Raw genomic sequence first — 23,829 nt, 5'->3', positions numbered from 1 at the left:
AAACCCCGAGGTTGTTCACAATTTCAACCCATTCTCTTTTAGAATCGGCCGCTACCTTCTACGGGTGATTCCGGACAAAGGCGAGGAGAGCACAGCAAAGAAGTCCAGGCAGCACAGATGAAGCTACCAGGTAGGACTGACGGTCGAGTAACGAGGGCGTTCACCTTTCCAACTCAGATCTAACTCATGACAAGTTACTGTTACTGCACATAACGACTAGGGTTTTCCAAACACGCCATTTACTATCACATGGCCTAAGCTCCTGAAGAGGAAGTACTGTATTTTTGATAGGACCAAGGCCGCACTAGATAGACAGGCCATAAGGCTCGGACCGTGACGTCACGCCAGTGGCTGGAGTTCAGCATGGGAGTATACGGCCCGCTCTCACTGTTTCCATGATATTATTAATTTATTGAACCTTAACGATATAACTGAACACGCCTTTAATTGTGGTTTTATTTAGGCTTGTGCACTACATCAGTTTTATGCGGGGGAAAACTAGCGGAACAGTTTATGTACATTTATTTACGTAAAATTAAGCTGACATCTGTCATTTGTAACGGAACACGGTTTCATACAAAGGATTAAAACCCATAATACGTATAACAATAGTTTTAATGTTACTATGCAAATACATGATAGCAATTCACAACAATAGTCTGGAACCTTTCTTCGAAATTAGGCTTCAACTTAAAACTTATCTAACAATTCTTAAGGTTTCAGTTTATCAATTTTCCTTTTCTTCGCCGATTTATGGCTATCCTTACTTGAGGATTTCTTCTTCTTAGCAACGAGTTATGCCTTTGCTGGCGGGACCTAGTGTTTACACTGCACTAAGTCTTCTGTTATGGGCTAGAGCAATTTTTTTACTTTCATTGATCTGTCTCTGTCTTAACCTTGGCTTTGACAAAATGAAAGTGACTGAGGTATGAGCGATGATAGTAATGCCATTCCTTACGCAGCCAGTCCCTGCTATGAATGGTGTGAAACTGTTGCTCACAGGGTCGGTTGGTGCATCCATTTCAGTGGGCTTGGCAGACTGATGTGTAATAGCAACTTCTGGCTCGGTGAGGAAAGCAACGGGAAACTACCTCACTCCTCATTTCCCTAGTACGCCTCTTCAGTGATGCCTAGACCATCTATGACAGCTCATGGCGGAACTGTTGAGGATCCAACCAGCCTTCGGGCTGATGACTAAACATACATACATACAGCAACGAGTTTGTCTGCGATAACTTTTCTATACCGTAGTTATTCAATAATATATTACAAAAGATGTATATACATTTGTCAACGTAATCTTTAAAACTACTTCTACAATCACTGCATGTTTCAAACATGACGTTTTCATTTTCCAGAACTTTGTTGACAAGCAAAATCAGAATGTTTCTTTGAGAATCACCATGTAAAAACCTCGATTCAAATTTATCTCTTATAAGTACACTAAATAATTTAAACTGTGCGATCAAAATGTTACTGTTAAAATAGACCCATCAGGTCTTTTAACAGAATCCTCCCTAATTACGAAACGTTCGTCGAAGTGTTTTATGCACACAACTTGGCTTGCTGAAGGGACAAATTCTGTTCGATGGATCCACTTTTGTTTCCGAACCAAATCAGTAGGAAATTTAAACACTGAAATACTGGGCTCTTCTGAACTATAGTTGCTTCTACAACCAGGTACACAACACGACGTGGACATAATTCACAATGTTCTCACACGTTTAAGTCATTCAACGCCTTACTGCTGCGAGGTTCATATCAGCCTACAAGTCACTGGCGAAAAATGAAGCGGATGGCTCTTCGTGTGACGTAGCGCCGGAAGTGGAGGGGGAGCCTTATGGCCTGTATATCTAGTTGGCCTTGATAGGACTCTACCATAGTGCTTCTAGACACGAAACGGAAAGGTTATTATTCCGAGAGAACTTTGCCGAATGGACACCCAATATGTTCACATGCCGACTTCAATTACCAGTACGTGGCGTGTAACGGGGTTTCTTGTCTTCAAATGTCCACTGACCTACGCTGGGATCGAAACCACGAGCTTGCTCTCCGCGATTATCTGAGGAGTTCTATCGAGCCCCTACAAGTGACTAAGCAGAGCAAGACAGAAGCACGGAACTGATGTTCTCTAGTACAAAGCTTGGTCCATTAGTTTGATCTTGCCGATGAATGAAGCCATTATGTAAGGTACAGCGTAACCTTGGCCACGTACCACGCACAGAAGAATGTAACAGTCAAACACACGTGAAAGTTTCCTTGAGGAATTCCGCCTTCTGAATGTGTGATAGGTATCTGTTGAGTTTGGATTAGAAGTCAGCCTTGCTTTGTTTAAAATGGGTGAGGTGGGTTCTTCGATGGAGAAACAATGTCTCCCCGTTCTGACAAATGAAATGAAATGGCGTATGGCTTTTAGTGCCGGAAGTGTCCGAGGAAAAGTTCGGCTCGCCAGATGCCGGTCTTTGGATTGACGCCCGTAGGCGACCTGCACGTCGTGATGAGGATGGAATTATGATGAAGACGACACATACACCCAGTCTCCATGCCAGCAAAATTAACCAATTATGGTTAAAATTCCCGAGCCTGCCGGGAATCGAACCCGGGACCCCCGTGAGGAAAGGCCAGCACGCTAACCATTTAGCCATGGAGCTGGACTCCAGTTCTGGCAAACACAGAGGTACAGGAAGGTGTGATGTGCTTTCCTCGGGTCTCAAAATATGTTATTGTAATATTATGTATATAAGATTACCAACCACAGGGTTAAAAGTTAACCTGGCATCAGTGCGTTGTGGTACGGCTAGTTATGCTGTTAGATCTGCACGTGACAGACAGGTGGATTCTCGGTCATCCCCGAAATGATTTTCGGTGGTTTCCCATTTCAACTACTACTACTACATGCTACCTTTCTTGGCGCGCACTTGCTTTCTTCCCATTCCTAGCCCGTACAATTACACCTACATCCTCACACACCGGTACATGTAGCTACAGAACTCATGAGACAAGCATGTTATCGGACCGTCCCGCCACTAAAAACTTGTGTTTGTTTTTGAGAGTATTCATAAAGAGTAGGGCAGGAATTGGTGCGTTTTAAGTAAACAGGGTTGCAGTGCTAACGAGGAGCGTACCCGATTCCCAGGTCCAGAAAACACAATGGTGGTGGTGGTGGTGGTGGTTATTGTTTTAAGAGGAAGTACAACTAGGCAGCCAACCTTTATTAACACTAAATAGGGAGAGAAACACATGAAGTGGCCCGACACTTGGAAAACTAAAAGTATCGGCCAGAGAAAGGCAAAGGGCCACGAAGGGCGTGAAAATTAAAGACTCTCGATGCCTCGACACCTAACACCGTCAGAACAAGAGTTGACCAAGGGAGGTCGAATAGGATAGATGAAAGTGAGGGTCCTGACACAAGTAAGTGAAAGCAATGTCAGGACTCAGCTAAGGGCCCCGTGGTCGCCAACCCACGCTTCCAAGTTAAGAGCCCCTGGGGCCCCTACTACAGGCAGGGCGTACCGTTCCCACTCACAGTGGGAAGAAAACACGATGTTGTAGATACAACATAGGCCTACAACTTCTAGTTCGTGTGCACAATACTGCATTAGCTTTATTGCCCAAACGAAAACAATGGTTTCTTCTTCTTCGGTCACTTTTCCCACAACCTAGTGAGCTGCGTCGTACATATGGACTTGGCCCGGTATTGTGGCTGGGTGCCCTTCCTTCTTCTTTAAAATTTGTTTTATGTCTCACCGACACAGATAGGTCTCATGGCGACGATGGGATGGAAATGGCCTAGGAATGGGAAGGAAGCGGCCGTAGCCTTAATTAAGATACAGCCCCAGCATTTGCCTGGTGAGAAAATGGTAAACCATGGAAAACCATATTCAGGGCTGCCGACTATCTCCCGGATGCAAGCTCACAGCTGCGCGCCCCTAACCGCACAGCCAACTTGCGCGGTATTGCCCTTCCTGAAGCCAACCCTATGTGAAGGAACATATTTGCTAATGTTTTATGTTGAGTGTAAATTAAAATACAGTATGTGCATCGAGACAAACTCAAACACGCAGTCACGAGCCAGAGCAATCAACCAGACGCAGTCGTCCCAGTCCGGAATCGAACCTAGAACCCTTTGAAGCAAAAGTCGCGATGAGCCAAGGAGCCGGACGGACAGTTCGGGAGATGGTAGCTTCCAACCCCACCGTCTGCAGCCCTCAAGATGTTTTGCCGTGATTTCCATTTCCATACCAAACAAATGCTGGGACTGTACGCTATCTCCACAATCTTAGAACTTTCCCTTTATTGCGTCACAAAAACATCCGATATGTTAGTGCGACGTTAAATCACTAGAAAAATAAGTTACATTTCACAGAGTGGCCATCGCCAGGACTCGTTCTTAATGCGTAACAAGAACACTACACTCATCAACAAAGTTTACTCCATCGGTGTGGTAATCTTTTCCGGACGATCACTCTTGAAGAAAGAAAATTGAAATGCAACGTTGTACAAAATATGTGATAGCTGGATTTAGCTGGAATTTGAATCCTTGAAATTGATTTCCATTCCTAAACCCCTACTTGCATTGACATGAATACGAATAGCTCTCCCTTTGGTAAGAAGCTAATGACAATGTTGATAAACCTCACCATAATAGGTATTTGAGTTGGTCCTGTCTTGACTTGTCTAAATCTATTAAACAAACTATTTAAAATGGATTATGTTGGGTCCACCTTGTCAATACACTTTTAAAGACTGAAAATTATTCATTCATTCATTCATTCATGTTTCAGGAACAATATGCATTCCCTTCATCAGTGAACAAGATGGACCCAACATAAACTATTTTAAATAGTTTCTTTAATAGATTTCTAATGACAATGTCAGTGAGCCCCGAATAAGTTTGGCCTAGCCCAGGATTTAATAATAATAATAATAATAATAATAATAATAATAATAATAATAATAATAATAATAATAATAATAATAATAATAATAATACCGGGCTGACTAACTCAGACGGTTGAGGCACTGGCCGTCTGATCCCGACGTTGTAGGTTCGATCCTGGTTGAGTGCGGTGATATTTGAAGGTGCTCAAATACGTCAGTCTCGTGCCGGCACTTTTACTGACACGTAAAAGAACTCCTGTCGGACAAAATTCCGGCACCTCGGCGATTCCGAAAACCGTCAAAAAGTAGTTAGTGGGACGTAAAAGTAACATGTTTATTAAAATAATAATAACACTATATCGTCATCCATTCTAACTACCCTTAGTCCGGTCGGAATTTTGGTGGAAACCAATGAAATGAAATGTCGTATGGCTTTTAGTGCCGGGATATCCCAGGACGGGTTCGGCTCGCCAGGTGCAGGTCTTTCTATTTGACTCTCGTAGGCGACCTGCGCGTCGTGATGAGGATGAAATGATGATGAAGACAACACATACACCCAGACCCCGTGCCATCGGAATTAACCAATTAAGGTTAAAATCCCCGACCCGGCCGGGAATCGAACCCGGGACCCTCTGAACCGAAGGCCAGTACGCTGACCGTTCAGCCAACGAGTCGGACGGTGGAAACCAATGAAATGCAGCTTTAGTTTTTAAACACTCTTAAAGGCTCTTGCTCATAGTCCACTTTGACCATTATGTGAACTGTGTAGGTGGGATCGAACCCGCTATCTTGGGAATAAAAGCACAAGGATTGACTGCATCAATGAACCCCGGTTGGAAACCACGACCTTAGATTAAAAATACGTTCTGATATTGTGGGTCAGCAGCGTACAACATGATTATATTATTATTCTTTTCATTAGACTACAATTATTATTAGGGGCTGCCTGGCCGAGGCATTAAGGGTGTACTTGGCTCGCCTGGAAGGACGTGGGTTCGAATCCCCATCAGGAAGTCTAAAATTTAAGAAACGAGATTTCCACTTCCGGAGGTGCACATGGCCCCGAGGTTCACTCAGCCTACACCAAAAATGAGCACCAGGTTAATTCCTGGGGGCAAAGGCGGCCGGGCGTAGAGCTAACCACTCTATTCCATCGTGTGCCGAGGTTACGATAGTGGAAGCCTTTACCTTCCACCCCTCTAAGGGCCTGTACGCAGACAACTTTTCTCTGCTTTGCTTACAATTATTATTATTATTATTATTATTATTATTATTATTATTATTATTATTATTATTATTATTATTATTATTATTATTATTATTATTGTGCCAAAATGGCATGAGAGGGAAAGAAGCGACAGGGCCTAAGCAACTAAACAGAAACCATACCAAACTTCACATTTTGAACGTATTCCCCTAATTATATTTTCTTTACCGTTTTGTTTTCTTTCTATTTTTATTCCATGGAAACAAGAACAATAGCAACATATAACAGCAAATAACAATAAGGATAAATATTTATAAGGGTAAATTACAAAATTAAGCTTTAGAGTTTAACAATTAACAATACCATTTGACAATACAAGACTTGCTGGTCTTAAAAAAATTTTGTTTGGTCAGAGGAGGAGAAGCTAGAGCTTTCAATAATAACTTTCAGAAGGATATCGGACCTTCAACTTTCTTTTACAATGGCCTCACGCGCCTCGAGTTCACATCCTGGTACTTTTACATTAAAAGCTTATCAGCATTTAAACCACATGACACTCGCTGTATTTAATTCAGAGGGTAGCAAGATACAATATAAGGATCAGAAAGATCCAGAAAAAACAGGAGCTGAAGCTCATAAAGATGGCCAATAAAGAGGACAAAGGAGAATGGGATGCTGAATCCCCTCGAGCAATCCCGTGACATGACTTGCCTTAAAACCTAATAGTGTAGAAGGCTCGGTGACAGACAATAAGCCATACTACGTCGGTGACTAAGGCAGGGAAGGAAATTAGTTGCCGATAAGAGTGAAGACAAATTTACAAAATTAGAAAAGCTTAGTCACCACAAAAAAGCAGGATGAACACGGGAAATCCCGGCTTATTATTGCATGACACCCACTAGGGTGGTTACTCTCTCTCTCTCTGCACAGACGGCCTAAAAACCTACATATTACAAAACTAACTGAATTTTAAAAGTCCTACATTTTAAATCAAGGCAAACGTGGCTCGCTCTAACCATTACATGTTAGAGGGGTACGCTGACATCTCCCCGTCACCTCACGCAAGTATGCTTACGTGCTGCCCCAGCTCGTCCCTAGTCTCAGTATCTCACATGTCGCTCCGACCAACAAGATCCGTAAAGGGCGAGCTGGGCGATGATTAGTTGACAGTAGTGGAAACTTAGAAACAGATGAATTAAGTTATCGAGTGCTAGCCCTCTAACAGGTACAATTCTCTGCCAAGCAGAACACAATCCAAGTCCTTAGGTGGCACTCCAACATCGAAGATAGTGATATCTGTTAAAAAACTTTCCAAGAAGTGCAGCATATTTCCGTAAGAGTTCGCCGCCCTCAGGCGTTTAAGGAGTTGCCTATCTTTAGGGAGAGACCTTACTAATGGTACAATTATTATTATTATTATTATTATTATTATTATTATTATTATTATTATTATTATTATTATTATTATTATTATTATTATTATTATTATTATTATTATTATTACTTCGTGTGGACTGAGAGAGTTGGCTACGTGGTTTGAGGCGTGTAGCTGTAAGATTGCATTCTGGATATAACGGATTCGAATTCGATGTCTTCAACCCGAAACATAGTTCTTCGCCGTTTCTCATTTTCACCCTAGGCACCTCCTTTATTAAGGCCATGATTGCTTCCCTCCTCTTCCTAGCCCTGGTCTCTCAGATCGTCGCCATAAGACGTCTGTGTACCGGGCGAGTTGGCCGTGCGGTTAGGGGCGCGCGGCTGTGAGCTTGCATCCAGGAGATAGTGGGTTCGAATCCCACTGTCGGCAGCCCTGAAGATGGTCTTCCGTAGTTTCCCATCTTCACACCAGGCGAATGCTGGGGCTGTACCTTAATAAAGGCCACGGCCGCTTCCTTCCAACTCCTAGGCCTTTCCTCTCCCATTGTTGCCATAAGACCTATCTGTGTCGGTGCGACGTAAATGAAGTTGAAAAAATCCTGTGGCTATTACAACCAGATGCAGCCCTTATAAGGCAGACATTCCGATTAGGGTAGCTAGCGCCTCCTGTGTGTGCGATACTGCGTGTTATTGTGGTGGATGATAGTGGTGTGAGTGGCGTATGAGTTGCAGGAATATTGGGGACAGCACAAATATCCAGTCTACGAGCCAAAGGAATTAACATTTTACGATTAAATTACCACCACCTGGCCGGGAATCGAATCCAGGACCACAAGGTCTTAAAGCCAAGACAGTGACAACTAATTAATGGAGTCCGACACCGATCACCTACCTACAGAGCCGCACAATATAAGTTTTCTGCTGTCTTGCACAGTCCTCCAGCTACAGTATGTTCGTGATGTTTCTCTAACAGCTGTTTACCAGGCTTTTCACAATCAGTGTATTTAGTAAGGTGAAGAATCACCATCTATACCCAGCGTGTGGGCGCGCTTGTCACAATATTACATCAGCAAGGAGGTCGCAGTCTCCACTCAGCGTTCTGAGAACAATGACTATGCCGAGTACACAGCACAGGCATGGCAAAAATCTACTTTCAAGTAAATACTGTACCAAATGGCAAGGGAAATATGACCCGGACCGTTCTCAGAAGAGGCGCGCCCTTTGCAAGTCCTTGCCGATATTAGAGGCATTCTTAGAGCGAACACAGTTCCACATAATTCTCCTCTTTCTTCTTCCTGCCCTTTCTCAATTACTTGTGGTCGGCACCACACGTGAATCTGGACCAATTTCCCTGACGCCAACCATACGTGGAGAGATGTATGCGTGCCTCCACGGTGGTTGGCAGTGTGATATGATATACCTAGTCCCCAAGTCAAAGGAATTAACCAGACGCGGTTAAAATTCCAAGCCCTACCGAGAATGGAAACCAGTATCCGATAAACCGCAGCCTATTCTGATCACCATTCAGCCAAGGAGCCAAAGAGATCCATATAATTCCAGAATTTCATATATACAAACGTGGACGTTGATGCCCTCCAGGTAAGTCAGGGGGCCACTATCAGGCACCTTCAATAGTAGGAGTTTACGTATGGTTGGATGGCTAGTACGTTTTCGCTCCTCCTCCAGCCAACAGCACTAACCATACTGAACGATGCTTAACTTCGGAGATATGACGTAATCCAGTGAAAATGAAAATGAAAATCCACAGCCTGTTTCCAGTCATTCGACCGGGTCAGGAATTGAATGAATGAATGAATGAATGAATGAATGAATGAATGAATGAATGAAGCCCCATCTAGCGGCGAAGATAGGAATTGTGCCGGCTGCCGGAGCCTGTCAGACTCCGCTGGGGCAATGATTAATGAATGACAGATGAAATGAAACGATATTGGAAAGTGTTGCTGGAATGAAATATGGCAGGGAAAACCGGAGTACCCGGAGAAAAACCTGTACCGCCTCGGCTTTGTCCAGCACAAATCTCACATGGAGTGACCGGGATTTGAACCACGGAACCAAGCGGTGAGAGGCCGGAGCGCTGCCGCCTGAGCCACGGAGGCTACGACATAATCCAGTGTTTCAACAAATGTATGTCGTTGGTCATTCTTCAGTTATAACACTGCATTACACTAGATGCGCTTTTCTGGGCATTTTATTATACATTTTGCATGACATACTGAAAATATAGTTGATAATAATAATAGTACGGCCTCTCCCTAGTCGTAGGAATCCCTCCTAATGCCTGTAAATAGTGAAGTCTCACGGAGAGGGGCTGAAAGGAATGATGTTTACCTAAATTTCATGTTCATTAAAAGATGTCACTACTGTTAGGGTCGTGGATTGTGATCAGTTTAGTTGAGAATTGCTTCTGTTTTAGGTTGACACATACTGACTTAAGCCATTTCTTTCTAAGTTGCAGGCACTGCCTGTTCACATCTAAACCAACAAATCAGCACCCAGCTCGTCCCTATAAATACTGTAAGATTGACCCATATGTATCTATCTGGATCTGGGACTGTGCAACGTTAAGTGAGGCTCTCCTAATAGGAGACTAAGGACGAGGCTGGGGCAGCACTAAGATAGGCAGCAATCCGACCTAAAATGTGAACTTACCTACGTGTAGCGATAGGAAGATACCGGCGTTCTCCTCTCTCCTCAAGCATGTAACAACAGTTAGGGCTTCTTGCCAATATTTTTAATTTAATGTAGGTTTCTTACTTTGTATTATGTAGGTTTCTAGGCTGTCTGCGGATGCAGTGTAAACCCTCTAGTGGGCACTATGTAATTTAATGACGCACGAGTGTGTACCCTCGTTTCCGTTATTCACTTTTGCTTTCTGGTGACTAAGCTTTTCTAATCTCTAAATTTTTATCCTGCTTTTCGGACTTTAACTTTCTTTCTGGCCTTAGTCACCAGGTAGTATGGCTTCCTCTGTGTCATCGGGCCTTCTGCCTCGTTAGATTTTATGACAGGTCACATCACGAGATCGCTTTAGGTGTTTAGCATCCCATTTCATTTTCTTCTCAGCCTTTCGATTTCCCTTTACATGGCAGTCTAGTATGAGCTTCGGCTACTATTTTCCTGAATCCTTCGATCCGTATTTTGTGTGTGACGCCCCCATTTAATAAGGGTAGCGAGTGTCACGTGATAAAAGAGTTTGTGAACTCTTAAGGCTAATTAGAGGTACCTGAAGTATATACCCCGTTCGGCCATTGAAATTTGGAATTGTAATTCTTGATTCGGGACCCTCCGGCAAATAATTATTTGTAGCTGAGGGTTTGATCCCCCTTTTGTCGTAACTTTGTTTCGGAAGCTCTAGCTTCTTAATTTATATCTAAACAAAGTTTAAAGTTCGATCACCCCTCTGAAGGGAAAATTAGTTAGTAGATGCTAAAGCCTCCCTTGCATCTCACTTGCCAAAGAATTAGGCAGACCTGTTGGTCTGGTGAAGACTTACAAAGTAGTGTATTGTTAAATGGGAGCTTACTTGTGATATTCTGAATAACCTAATATTCCAAGTTTTGTTACAATTTGTTGTTGTTGTTATGAAAAGATAATCAAAAAAGAGAAAAGAGAAGTTAACTCTGAAAACAATTCATCATTTTTAAAATTTCTTGGTGTGAATTTTTCCAGAGTGTCCTCCTGGCCCTGCCGTTTATCCCCCCAATGCTCCGTGAAAACCCGAAGTAATAACAATAATAATAATAATAATAATAATAATAATAATAATAATAATAATAATAATAATAAAATTAATAATAATAATAATAATAATAATAATAATAATAATAATAATAATAATAATAATAATAAAGGAAACAAGCATCCATGGTGGTCTAACGAATGCGATGAGGCTATAGAAGCCAGGCGACTAGCTTGGCTTAAATGGAATCATCATGAAAACGAAGACAACCTACAAGCCTTTATTACACAAAGAAAGAACACCTCCAGCATCATAAGAGGGGCACAAAGAAAATACTACAAATAACTGATTAACCAAGCCGAGGAGGATTTTGGAAGAAACAACTCTACATACTTATACAAAGGTCTAAAACAACAGACGTCCCAGTTCACACCGCAAAATTTACACCTCCAGAGAACAGACGAATCACTGTACCTCAATGATGATGACTATATCAAGACCCTAACTGATTATTTCCATGGACTTTTGAATGCTGAAGAACCTGCGTAGCGCCTCCCAGTTAGAGAACCAGCTAACCCGGACAACAAAGACATCCCTCCTCCCACCTATGAAGAAGTAAAGGAGACCATTCAACTTCTCAAGAACAACAAATCCCCTGGAGAAGACGGAATAGTAGCAGAAATGTTGAAACAAGATGGTGAGCAAGCATTTAGGCACATACACAAAGTAATCCTGGACATATGGGCTAAGGAAAGGCTCCCAGATGATTGGACATCAGCCGTTATCCACCCAGTCCACAAGAAGGGAAGCAAAACAGATACCAGTAACTATGGAGGAATATCACTCCTTGCAGTATTGTATAAAGTCTTTTCCAAGATTCTGTAACGGCACATAACAAGACAACTGTATAAAGAATTAGGATAATATCAAGCAGGCTTCAGAACTCCAAGGTCTTGTGCTGAACCGATACAAAATCTGAAGACCACCCTTCAATATAGCAAGAAAAAGTGCCCACAGTGGGTAGGTATCTTTGTCGACTTTCAGAAGGGATATGACTCCGTGGACTCCGTGCCACACTCTTCAACACCTTAAGAGAACTGGGACTAAACGAAAAAGTTAATAGGTTGGTGCAAGCCATCCTGCACAACACCACTTCCAAAGTTAAGTTTAGAGGTCAAGTGTCAGAGATCTTCACAATCAAAACAGGGGTGAGGCAAGGAGGGGTATCTCGTGCGTATTATTTAATTGTGTCCTGGTAATGATCATAAGAGAATGGACCAGGTCATTACCTGAGAACACCGGATTAAGGATGGGGTTGAAAGCAGACAACTTGAGGATTCCATGCCTGGCCTTTGCTGATGACCTTACTTTATTAGCAAACGATATGCATGAGGCCACTATGCAGCTTCAAACATTGCACTCTATATCATCTAAAGCGGGTCTCTTTGATCAACACTGGAAAGACCGAGTTTATCACCAACATCAAAGATGCCCCTACAAAAATGGGAGTCTGATACAAAGCATATCAAGAGAGCTAAAAATGTGAAGTACCTCGGTGAGTGAATATCGGAGGACCTAACTGAAACGATGGCTCTTGAACAAAGGAAAATCAAATTAGACAAGGCCTACAATGCCTGCAGAAAACTGTATGCCTCAAAGCATCGATCAAAGAATGTAAAACCGAGACACTATAATGCAGTAGTCAGACCATCAGTCCTCTACGCAGCAGAATGCCTATCCCTAACAAAAAAGACCCCACTGAGAGCCCTGGATGGGCAGGAACGGGAATTCCTTAGAAGAATAATAGGGCCAAGGATCCTACTACATGGAAGGCGATGGTACAAACACAACAATGAGCTCTACCACCATCAAGAAAACCTCATAGATGGCTTCAGAAGAAAACGTCTAACTTTCTATGTACACCTACACAGAATGGATCCTAATAGATTATCCCATAAGATCTTCAAGGTTGCTAACAAAGACAAAGTTACTGGATTCCCCCTGGACCGTGGACAAAGATCTTGCAGAAGTTAATATTAATCAAGCCACCATAGCTGACAGGAATGCATAATCTTTAATGGTCAAAAGTAAACCTTTCCTAACATCCCTTACATCAGCTAGCCACAAAGGAGCCGGGAATTGGTCAGAGGAGCGCAGGAAAGAATTCAGCGAGAAAATGAAGGGATACTGGGCCAACAGGAAGGCTCAAGAGGCCGCTATGAACACAATACAAAACGCCAAAATGGGCAGACGACGACAAAAACACGGCTAGAACACAAGCACCTTGATCCGCAGATGGCCTAAACGCAAAGAAAAAAATTGAGGAGTATTTGTTCAAAAGGTGCTATTGTTCATTTCCAATTTTTTTTATTTCGTCCACATACATTGCAGCAGTTGAATAATATCGAATGCCATGAGCAATCCAGGCCACAGAGATGTAATTTCCTAAAAATAGTACCATACCCGATCATGGGTACGTTCAATGTGCCTTTTATTATATGTTTTGTTGCTTTTTCCAGAACTTTCTTATGGTGGAAATAGCGCCTTTTAACAGACACTCCTCCCCTCTAGCGGTAGTTAACACTTCTAACGCCTGGAGGCAGTGTAGTCTCTCGGAGACAGGCAGAACTTTATGAAATGCCTTAATTTTTTGTTTGCTTAATAGATGCCACTACCTTTGAATTTGAATGCCACCTACGGACTTGAAATGTGTAAGAACTAGTAGAGTATTATATCTATTTGTGGGTTGGCACCAGTGAACTTTTGTCATCTGTTTCTAAGATGCCACTACTGCCAGGTCAGTTCAAACCAACCAATCAGCGCCTAGCACGACCCTGTCAATGCTGTAACTTGAACTTTATGTAAATTTCTGGATCTTGTATTTTGCGACGATATGTGAGGTTCTCCTCACAAAGAGACTACAGACGAGACTGGGGCAACATGTAAGGTAGGCGGCTAGACTTCTTTCTCTATCCGCTGAAGTTATCTGCTTGTGGCAACGGGAAAATACCAGCGTTCACCTCTGGCATCTAACAGTTAGGGTGTGCCGCGAGTACCTTAGTTTAAATGTATGGTTTCTTATCGTATTAACTTGTAATATGTAGCTTTCTGGACTGTCTGCGGACGGACTATCATGTAATTAGGATGTAAGACTGTGGACCCTCGTTTCCCTTTATCACTTTGCTTTTTCGTGACTAAGCGTTTCTAAATTCTAAATGTATTTCCTTTTGCGTTTCGGCCTTGAATTTATTTTCGTCCTAATTACTAGTATGGCTTATCCTCTGTGTCACCATGCCTTCTCACCCATTAGGTTTTAGGGCAAGTCATATCACGGGATTGCTTGAGTGGTTCAGCATCCCAGCATATTTTGTTTCTGGCTATTTCTATTTAACCTTTTCGTTTTATTATTTATTCTACAGCCATGTAGTATGGAGTTTCTGCTTCTGTGTTCTAGCTCATTCGCATCTCTATATTTTTATTGCTTCCCTTAGAGTAAGGGCAACGTGTGTCATGTTAAATACTTTTAGCGTTCCCCTCGGAGTGAACATTATGAAAATGTGAAGTCATGGCCGTCTGGCCAGTGGTAATAAAATTCAGGAGTTCTATCTAGTTTATCTTGCATTCTTTTACCGGTAAGGAAGCTTCAGCTTCCTGGGTTAAACCAAAGATATTTTTATCCCTAAGATTCTCTGTACCAAAGATTAGGTCGAAGACTAATATTATTTGCTTTACGCCTCACTAACTACTTTTACGGTTTTCGGAGAAGCCCAGGTGCCAGAAGTTAGTCCCGCAGAAGTTCTTTTAGGTGCCACGAGGCTGACGTATTTCAGCGCCTTCAAATACCACCGGACTAAGCCAGGAATGAACCTGCCAAGTTGAGGTCAGAAGGCCAGCGCCCCTACCGTTTGAGCCACTCAGCCCGTCCAAAGACTAACTAACTAATCTTGCTATATGTATGCCAAAGGTGATCTAAGTATGCTGTGCCTATCACCGAGAAGTCTTGTAAAATGAGAGCTCCTTCTCCCGAGTTAATTATCAAGTTGCAAAGCTTTACTTTTGTAATACCTCATTCATTGTAAATTTGATTGTTGTTGCTTCGAAAAGGAAAGGAAAGAAATGTCATTTTGTAAATATATTCTAAATTTAACTTTTTTTGTGTGGTCATTTGTCCAGATGCCTCGGCCCAGCCACTTTTTCCCCTCTACTTCCACTAAACTCAGTAATAACAATGTATTTCTTTCTTAATATGTTTACCATCCAGGGTTGAATTTTCCTCTACCGCCTCAAGGGCAGTGTCCTGGAGCGTGGGATACAACTGGGGAGGATGACCAGTACCTCGCCCAGGTGGCCTCACCAGCTATGCTGAACAGGGGCCCTTTAGAGGGATGGGAAGATCGGAATGGATAAACAAGGAAGAGGGAAGGATGCGGCCGTAGCCTTAAGTTAGGTGCCATCCAGGCATTTGTCTGGAGAAGAAGTGGGAAACCACGGAAAACCACTTCGAGGATGGCTAAGGTGGAAATCGAACCCCCTCTTCTCAGTTGACCTCCCAAGGCTGAGTGTACCATGTTCCAGCACTCATACCACTTTTCAAATATCGTGGCACAGCCGAGAATCGAACCCGAGCCTCCGGGAGGATGGCAGCCAATCACACTAACAACCACACTACACAGGCGGACAATAATAATAATAATAATAATAATAATAATAATAATAATAATAATAATAATAATAATAATAATAATAATAAGGGCTAGGATTCTATGTTCCAAAATTCACCATAATATGCACACAGAAATGCTGTTATGACTAAAACTTACAAAAATATGCACTGTAACAAAAATACGACCTAACAATATTATATTTGAGGTAAAATTTCAGTTTTAAAATCAATTAATGTCATTTATGACCATGAACTATTTAATTAAAAATAAAATGCACGTGAGTAGCAAGCTAAACTATAAAATTTGATATTGTAGTATGCTTTTAATTTTATTAAAATTGTCAGTATATAGTTAACGTGCGCAGTGAATTTCTAGCATGTTTCTTTTTATTTCAGTTTATGAGCCCCGGGTTGCAATATGAATACCTATTACAAATTTTCAAATGAAAATATTTCCTATTTTCAGCCAATAAAGCATTGTACTTCAGCTGACACAAAAGGCGCATATTGAAAATTGACAATACCATTTGAATCTAATTCTAAATTATTAAGAGAAAACATTTCACCCAACAAATTCGTTAAAATGGAACACAGTGTAAGATACCCTACGTTTTATCTAACTCCTTTTTTCCATTTTCATCAACACCTCTTGCCTCACATTACCACAAACAACGTTAAATTTATTCCCAGTTATTTTCACTAGTCTTAATAGTGCCCCTTCTGATTGCTCCTAACAAGTTAAAATAGCAGGAAGAAACCCAAAATTTGATTTCATACGTGAAAGTTGACCTGAAATTTCAGAATTAGAATTTAATTCCTGGGCTACTCCAAATAAAGTGGCTTCACTGCTATCAAATGAATCAAGGATGCTTTTCATAACGTTGAATTTCTGCCAGTAACAGTTGCAGACATCAGTCCATGACTCCTACCTTGTCAAAATGGGAGAAGACGGCAAGAGAATATCAGGGACTACCAACAAGTGAAGGGGCTTTCAAGAAGTCCTTTTACCGGACGAGATGGCCGTGCGGTTAGGGGCGCGCAGCTGTGATATCGCATCCGGGAGATAGTGAGTTCGAACTTTACTGCCGGCAGCCCTGAAGATGGTTTTCCATGGTTTCCCATTTCCACGCCAGGCAAATGCTCGAGCTGTACCTTAATTAAGGCCACGGCCGCTTCCTTCCCACTCCTAGCTCTTTCCTGTCCACAGTCCCCATAAGACCTATCTGTGTCGGTGCGACGTAAAGCAAATAACAAAGAAGACCTTTTTGACACACATTATGTCATCAACGTCACTTAACTGACTACGAATCTATTCTACAACTCGGTATAAGGCGTGAGCAAAGGAAGTCACACACACCGATTTATGTATAATGTTTTTAGTGAACTGGCAGCTTTCGTCCGACTCCTTGGCTGAAAGGTCAGCTTTCGATTCCCGACCTGATGATTCCTTCTGGCTCGGATACTGGGTATTTGTGTTTATCCCAACACTCTTTTCTTCGTATTCGGACTGAGATTTTCCTAACTCGCTGACTAAATTTGAAACATTATATAAATCTGCATTTTCCTTGAAAAATCTGAATATCTGCATTTAAAATAGAAATTATAAAAATTAACATTCATTAAATAAAATACACACTCGTCGGACCTTGTACTCACACTTACTTGTTACCTGCTTACTTACACATACGTTATTTGAAGGGCGCCAGCTGTCACTCAGTACAGCAATAATAGAATGAGACTCTTGACTATCTCTAGGGTGTGGGGTAATAAGCTTACTTTTGACAACATACCATATAAGTTCTGGGAAAAGGAGATTGGCGTTCGGTTTCCCCATTAATTTTGAGGTTAAGATATTTTACTGTTAAAGAAATAAAACTATGAATTCGTTTGATAGAACAATATATATTCTTTAAATAATATATCAAAAAATAGTGAGTCCTGTTGCGATAAAACAGATGAGAATATGAAATTATGACATTACAACTGAAAGAAACTAGGCATGAATTTGAATTCTTCTTGACCGGACATTTAACAATTTATACGAAATATTTCCCTCACTGATTCACTTGACTGTACCTTCAACACTTTGATTGTAATTACGACGTAATCCATTGATCTGGTGTTTACTGTAGATGTGTCACGCCTAACTTGGTGATACATCCTTGTGACTGCTTCTTCTCCATATCATCTGACTTCTTTGTAAGTCAATATGGTATTACCTCTTGGCAGGTCCAGGGTTGGCCTCTCTGACTTCATGGTAAGCCCTTGCGTCCGTGTCTTCCACTAAGTGACGGACCAACTAACTTTTGGCCTCACTCTCTCAATGACCAATGATTAATGGCTCACTGAGTCTTCTCCATCTCTCGTTCACACTCGTTCACTGACCAACTAAGGCCTCTTGATCTAGTAGACTTCTTCACTGTACTGCATCCGTATAACTAATGACTGACGCTACAATATGCACCCACCTTATATAGACGTTGGTTGACACAGCTACGTAATCTCCAGAAATAACAATGACATACTCCCACCTACGCGACAGATATTACATACAGTTGTGAAACCGCCGCCGGCTCGTTGGGTTTCTCAAAGACAGTGAGCTCAGTCCTAACTAAATACGATGACGTAGCCATGGCTTGGCGATGACTTGGCAGAATCGCCAACAATATTGCACAATGCACCAACGTCACATCCAATCTCTGATATATACAACAATTCTCACTGTAAAGGTATTGAGTGTTACTCTACACATACGTATATATGCATACATCTAAGTACAATCTTGCAAGCAACAGGCTTTGCAAAATTGAATTAAATAAGACTGATAATTACAATAATAGTAACAATATCACAGATAACCTAATAATAATACTGACATAATAATAATAATAATAATAATAATAATAATAATAATAATAATAATAATAATAATAATAATAATAAAATACAGATAAAATCATACAATAATAAAAATACAGATATCATCTTGTAACGGGATTTGAACCGTTACAATTCGCCTCCCTCATAAATAAATCGAAGAACAAAGAATCGATTGATTTATGAACAAAATTATATATATAACACTGACACAGATAAACACTTTAAATGAGTATACAACAATAATTTTCTTTTTCAACATCCATACATTTTATAAAATATCACAAATATGAGAATTTTTCTCGCACATTGCCATCGTAGATAACTGTTCAGTGTCCCATTCTCATACAATACACAAGAGCATAGCCCTTAATTTAACACACACAAATAATTTTCAATCAATATACAACATTCTTCTCCTTTTTTTAACATATCAAAATATTTTGTGAAAATTCACTTATATGAGAACTTTTCTCGCATATTGTTATCGCAGTAACTGTTCAATGTCTTGTTCTCCGCCTTTTGCCACACAACACATGACAATGTAGCACTTATTCTTCCAATATACCAATACGACACTTGGTTCACACGCAAATCGCAGATGTTAGTTTTATTTTGCCAGTTTCTCACAAAATTAATCATATTATTATCTCAACAAATCTCACGTGAAGTACTTCTTTAAATATATAATACTATAAATACCGACAATATCCCCTTCCTGATCTTTATAAGAATATGCACACTCCCCGATACGGTTCACAATAGTGAAATACCCCTGATAAAAAATATAACTTCAACATATTTCCCGCCTCTGCAGATGATGAAAATGGAACTCTGAGTAGCACTCTGTCACTCAAACTGAATCAATTTTGCCCTTGTAAACTTACATATCTCAAAAAATCACATCCTACTTGGCAACAATAATTAAAGAATCAATACTATGGCTACAAGATGGTTCAATTATTCCGTAATCCAGCATAATGTTTATTTGTTCTTAGACTGCACTAGCACATTTAAGTTGAATGGGGTACTTACCTCCCACAAATGATCAATGGTCATGTACTACAAATTTATGTTCATATACGTGTTCTTCCTCACTTACCACTAAATACATCTCGATGTTTACCATACATCGAACACAATTACTCCACCTGTAATTCACCCAAATTACCTCACGTCACTGCCTCATACCGACTATCCCTCGGATACTGGTCGTACAGGCACGTAACACACCCAACAAAACATTTCCTCTCACTAGGAACAACTTCGCTTACCTCTCATATATTTCAAAGAACACACTTCACCAACACACTTACCTCAGACCATCATAATTAACACGTACTTCTTTGCTAGTTTCCTCATAGAACAAACACACACTACCTAAATTAAAGTCTACTCTACTTCCATGATTTGCAACCAAGTCAGCTCCCATAATAACCGAATACACAAGTTTTGGTACAACAAGGCATGACTGAAACTTACAATTATCTTCTATCGTGATTACTACCGCTATCATCTTACAGTATTTACTCACTTTGACTTACCCAACGGCTGTTATAATATCTAATAGTACCTTTGCTTACCTTCTTCGTATCACAATTTCTATCATCGGAGTTACTACCTCACTACTTACATCATATTCTCAGTATTATAAGTACTTACATCACTTAGCAGAACCCTTCTTACTTCTAACTTACTGGTACCATTAATTACTTCATTATCTACGACTACGCCGCTACTTAAACATCTCACTTAACATTACATAGGTCACAATCACACTGTACTCTTAAATCTACTTTCACTACATAACTACTTATACTACATACCTGTTCATTTTCTACCTTCAGCCTGTCCACTTACCGGTAACTTACCCGATTCCCTGTGAATCTGAAATACTCTCACTCGATAACGACACCTTGATAACCTTCATATTCGGCTTATCATAATCCCTCTGATAACTCAAATCCGTACGCCTCCCATCTCCCGATTCTCTCTGATTACTCCTCTGACCTTCTCTCTCATAACTCAAATACATACGCCTCCCATCTTCCGATTCTCTCTGATTACTCTTCTGACCTTCTCTCTCATAACTCAAATACATACGCCTCCCATCTTCCGATTCTCTCTGGTTACTCCTCTGACCCCTATCACCATCAACATAACTCTTAATCCTCTGCGGATCATGATCACCCCCTCTCCTCTGATACACGGCTAACATTTTTCCCCCTCTCTCTACTATACAACTTTTACCAGACATCATGCGCTCTCTCTCTCGCGCGCGCCCTTGCACACATTCTTCCCAAAGCCTATCAATGAACACTTTAAACTCTCCTAAATTAGACATATTATTCCAGTATACTCGAAACCATATTTTACTTTTACCGATAAACACATTAGACAAAATCTCCAACACGTATTCCCATTCAATAATATTATTCCTCAACTTACTTGCAAATCTTTTCTCAACTATTTTCACAAACTCTATAGGATTAAACAGTTTTCCAGAAAACTTGGTTAAATCACGATCCCTACTGAACAAACCACTCACTACTATCACCTCACCCGCCGACTTACCTCTACCTTTCTGCCGTATCACTCCCTGGCAGTTCACAACTTCTTCTTCTTCTTCTTCTTCTTCCGCTGCTCTCTCAGCATTCTCTTCCACTATTCTCACGTTTTCCTGCAATTCTTCCTCTCTCTCTCTCTCACCTGCTGTGATAGCGTTTCCTGTTCGTTCCGTAGTTCAGTGACCTCCACAAGTTTGCTTTCAATTTGTTCAATTCTATTAATCTGTTCCCTCGTATCTTCCCTAACTGCATTGCAAATCTTGTCCAATCTTTTCTCGACTACCTCATGAATTTCTTCCCCATTAATAGATATTTTATTCCTTAACAGTACGATATTATTACTGTCCCCTGTACATATTTCTTTGACTTGCTCGGTCTGAATATGAAGACTGCTCCGATTCAACTTCATTTCATCTTCATTTTCAACACACTCTTCATTTGACTTACGTTCTAACTTACATGTTTGCTCTGTTACCTCTATTATCTTAGAATCTATATTACTAATGATCGCATTACAATTTTCGTTATTACTGCTAATTAATTCTTCCATCTGTTTCTTATTATTTTCATTACTAATACTACTAAAAAATTCTTTCATCTCTTTCTTATTATTTTCACTGAACTCGGTCAATTTGGCCAACAACAAAATAAGAAATTGTCGTTCCCTACCATCTGGGACTTCGTTTTGAGTTTCAACGTGCTTCTCAATTTCTGCACTTTTCTGAATTACCTCAGAAGTTTCCATTGTATTCATCTGTTCCCTACTCTGAATTTCATCTTGGATGTCCGCAGAAGCAATGACCTCGTCCTCACATGACTTGTTATTGTCTTCCTTGTCCATCTTTGGTTCACTAGTGATAGTACGCGATCTCAAATTAATTTCCCTCTTCAAATCCCTTGACATATCCCCAAAATACAAATATATATCACAAAGTTCCACTCCTAACATTTACCGATAATGATTCCGTTGGCTTCAATTGTGCATACTCCTCCCAGAATGAACCTATGATATGCTGTCATTCAGACCAAATTCTGAATTTATTCGTGCCCCACGTTGGGCGCCACATTGAGATTTTCCTAACTCGCTGACTAACTTTTGAAACATTATATAAATCTGCATTTTCCTTGAAAAATCTGAATATCTGCATTTAAAATAGAAATTATAAAAATTAACATTCATTAAATAAAATACACACTCGTCGGACCTTGTACTCACACTTACTTGTTACCTGCTTACTTACACATACGTTATTTGAAGGGCGCCAGCTGTCACTCAGTACAGCAATAATAGAATGAGACTCTTGACTATCTCTAGGGTGTGGGGTAATAAGCTTACTTTTGACAACATACCATATAAGTTCTGGGAAAAGGAGATTGGCGTTCGGTTTCCCCATTAATTTTGAGGTTAAGATATTTTACTGTTAAAGAAATAAAACTATGAATTCGTTTGATAGAACAATATATATTCTTTAAATAATATATCAAAAATAGTGAGTCTTGTTACGATAAAACAGATGAGAATATGAAATTATGACATTACAACTGAAAGAAACTAGGCATGAATTTGAATTCTTCTTGACCGGACATTTAACAATTTATACGAAATATTTCCCTCACTGATTCACTTGACTGTACCTTCAACACTTTGAGTGTAATTACGACGTAATCCATTGATCTGGTGTTTACTGTAGATGTGTCACGCCTAACTTGGTGATACATCCTTGTGACTGCTTCTTCTCCATATCATCTGACTTCTTTGTAAGTCAATATGGTATTACCTCTTGGCAGGTCCAGGGTTGGCCTCTCTGACTTCATGGTAAGCCCTTGCGTCCGTGTCTTCCACTAAGTGACGGACCAACTAACTTTTGGCCTCACTCTCTCAATGACCAATGATTAATGGCTCACTGAGTCTCCTCCATCTCTCGTTCACACTCGTTCACTGACCAACTAAGGCCTCTTGATCTAGTAGACTTCTTCACTGTACTGCATCCGTATAACTAATGACTGACGCTACAATATGCACCCACCTTATATAGACGTTGGTTGACACAGCTACGTAATCTCCAGAAATAACAATGACATACTCCCACCTACGCGACAGATATTACATACAGTTGTGAAACCGCCGCCGGCTCGTTGGGTTTCTCAAAGACAGTGAGCTCAGTCCTAACTAAATACGATGACGTAGCCATGGCTTGGCGATGACTTGGCAGAATCGCCAACAATATTGCACAATGCACCAACGTCACATCCAATCTCTGATATATACAACAATTCTCACTGTACAGGTATTGAGTGTTATTCTACACATACGTATATATGCATACATCTAAGTACAATCTTGCAAGCAACAGGCATTGCAAAATTGAATTAAATAAGACTGATAATGACAATAATAGTAACAATATCACAGATAACCTAATAATAATACTGACATAATAATAATAATAATAATAATAATAATAATAAAATACAGATAAAATCATACAATAATAAAAATACAGATATCATCTTGTAACGGGATTTGAACCGTTACAGGACAACACACCACACTATC

This window comes from Anabrus simplex, chromosome 2, assembly GCF_040414725.1.
Source record: "Anabrus simplex isolate iqAnaSimp1 chromosome 2, ASM4041472v1, whole genome shotgun sequence".
In the NCBI taxonomy this organism is placed as follows: Eukaryota; Metazoa; Arthropoda; class Insecta; order Orthoptera; family Tettigoniidae; genus Anabrus; species Anabrus simplex.
This window is presented reverse-complemented; position numbering follows the sequence as displayed.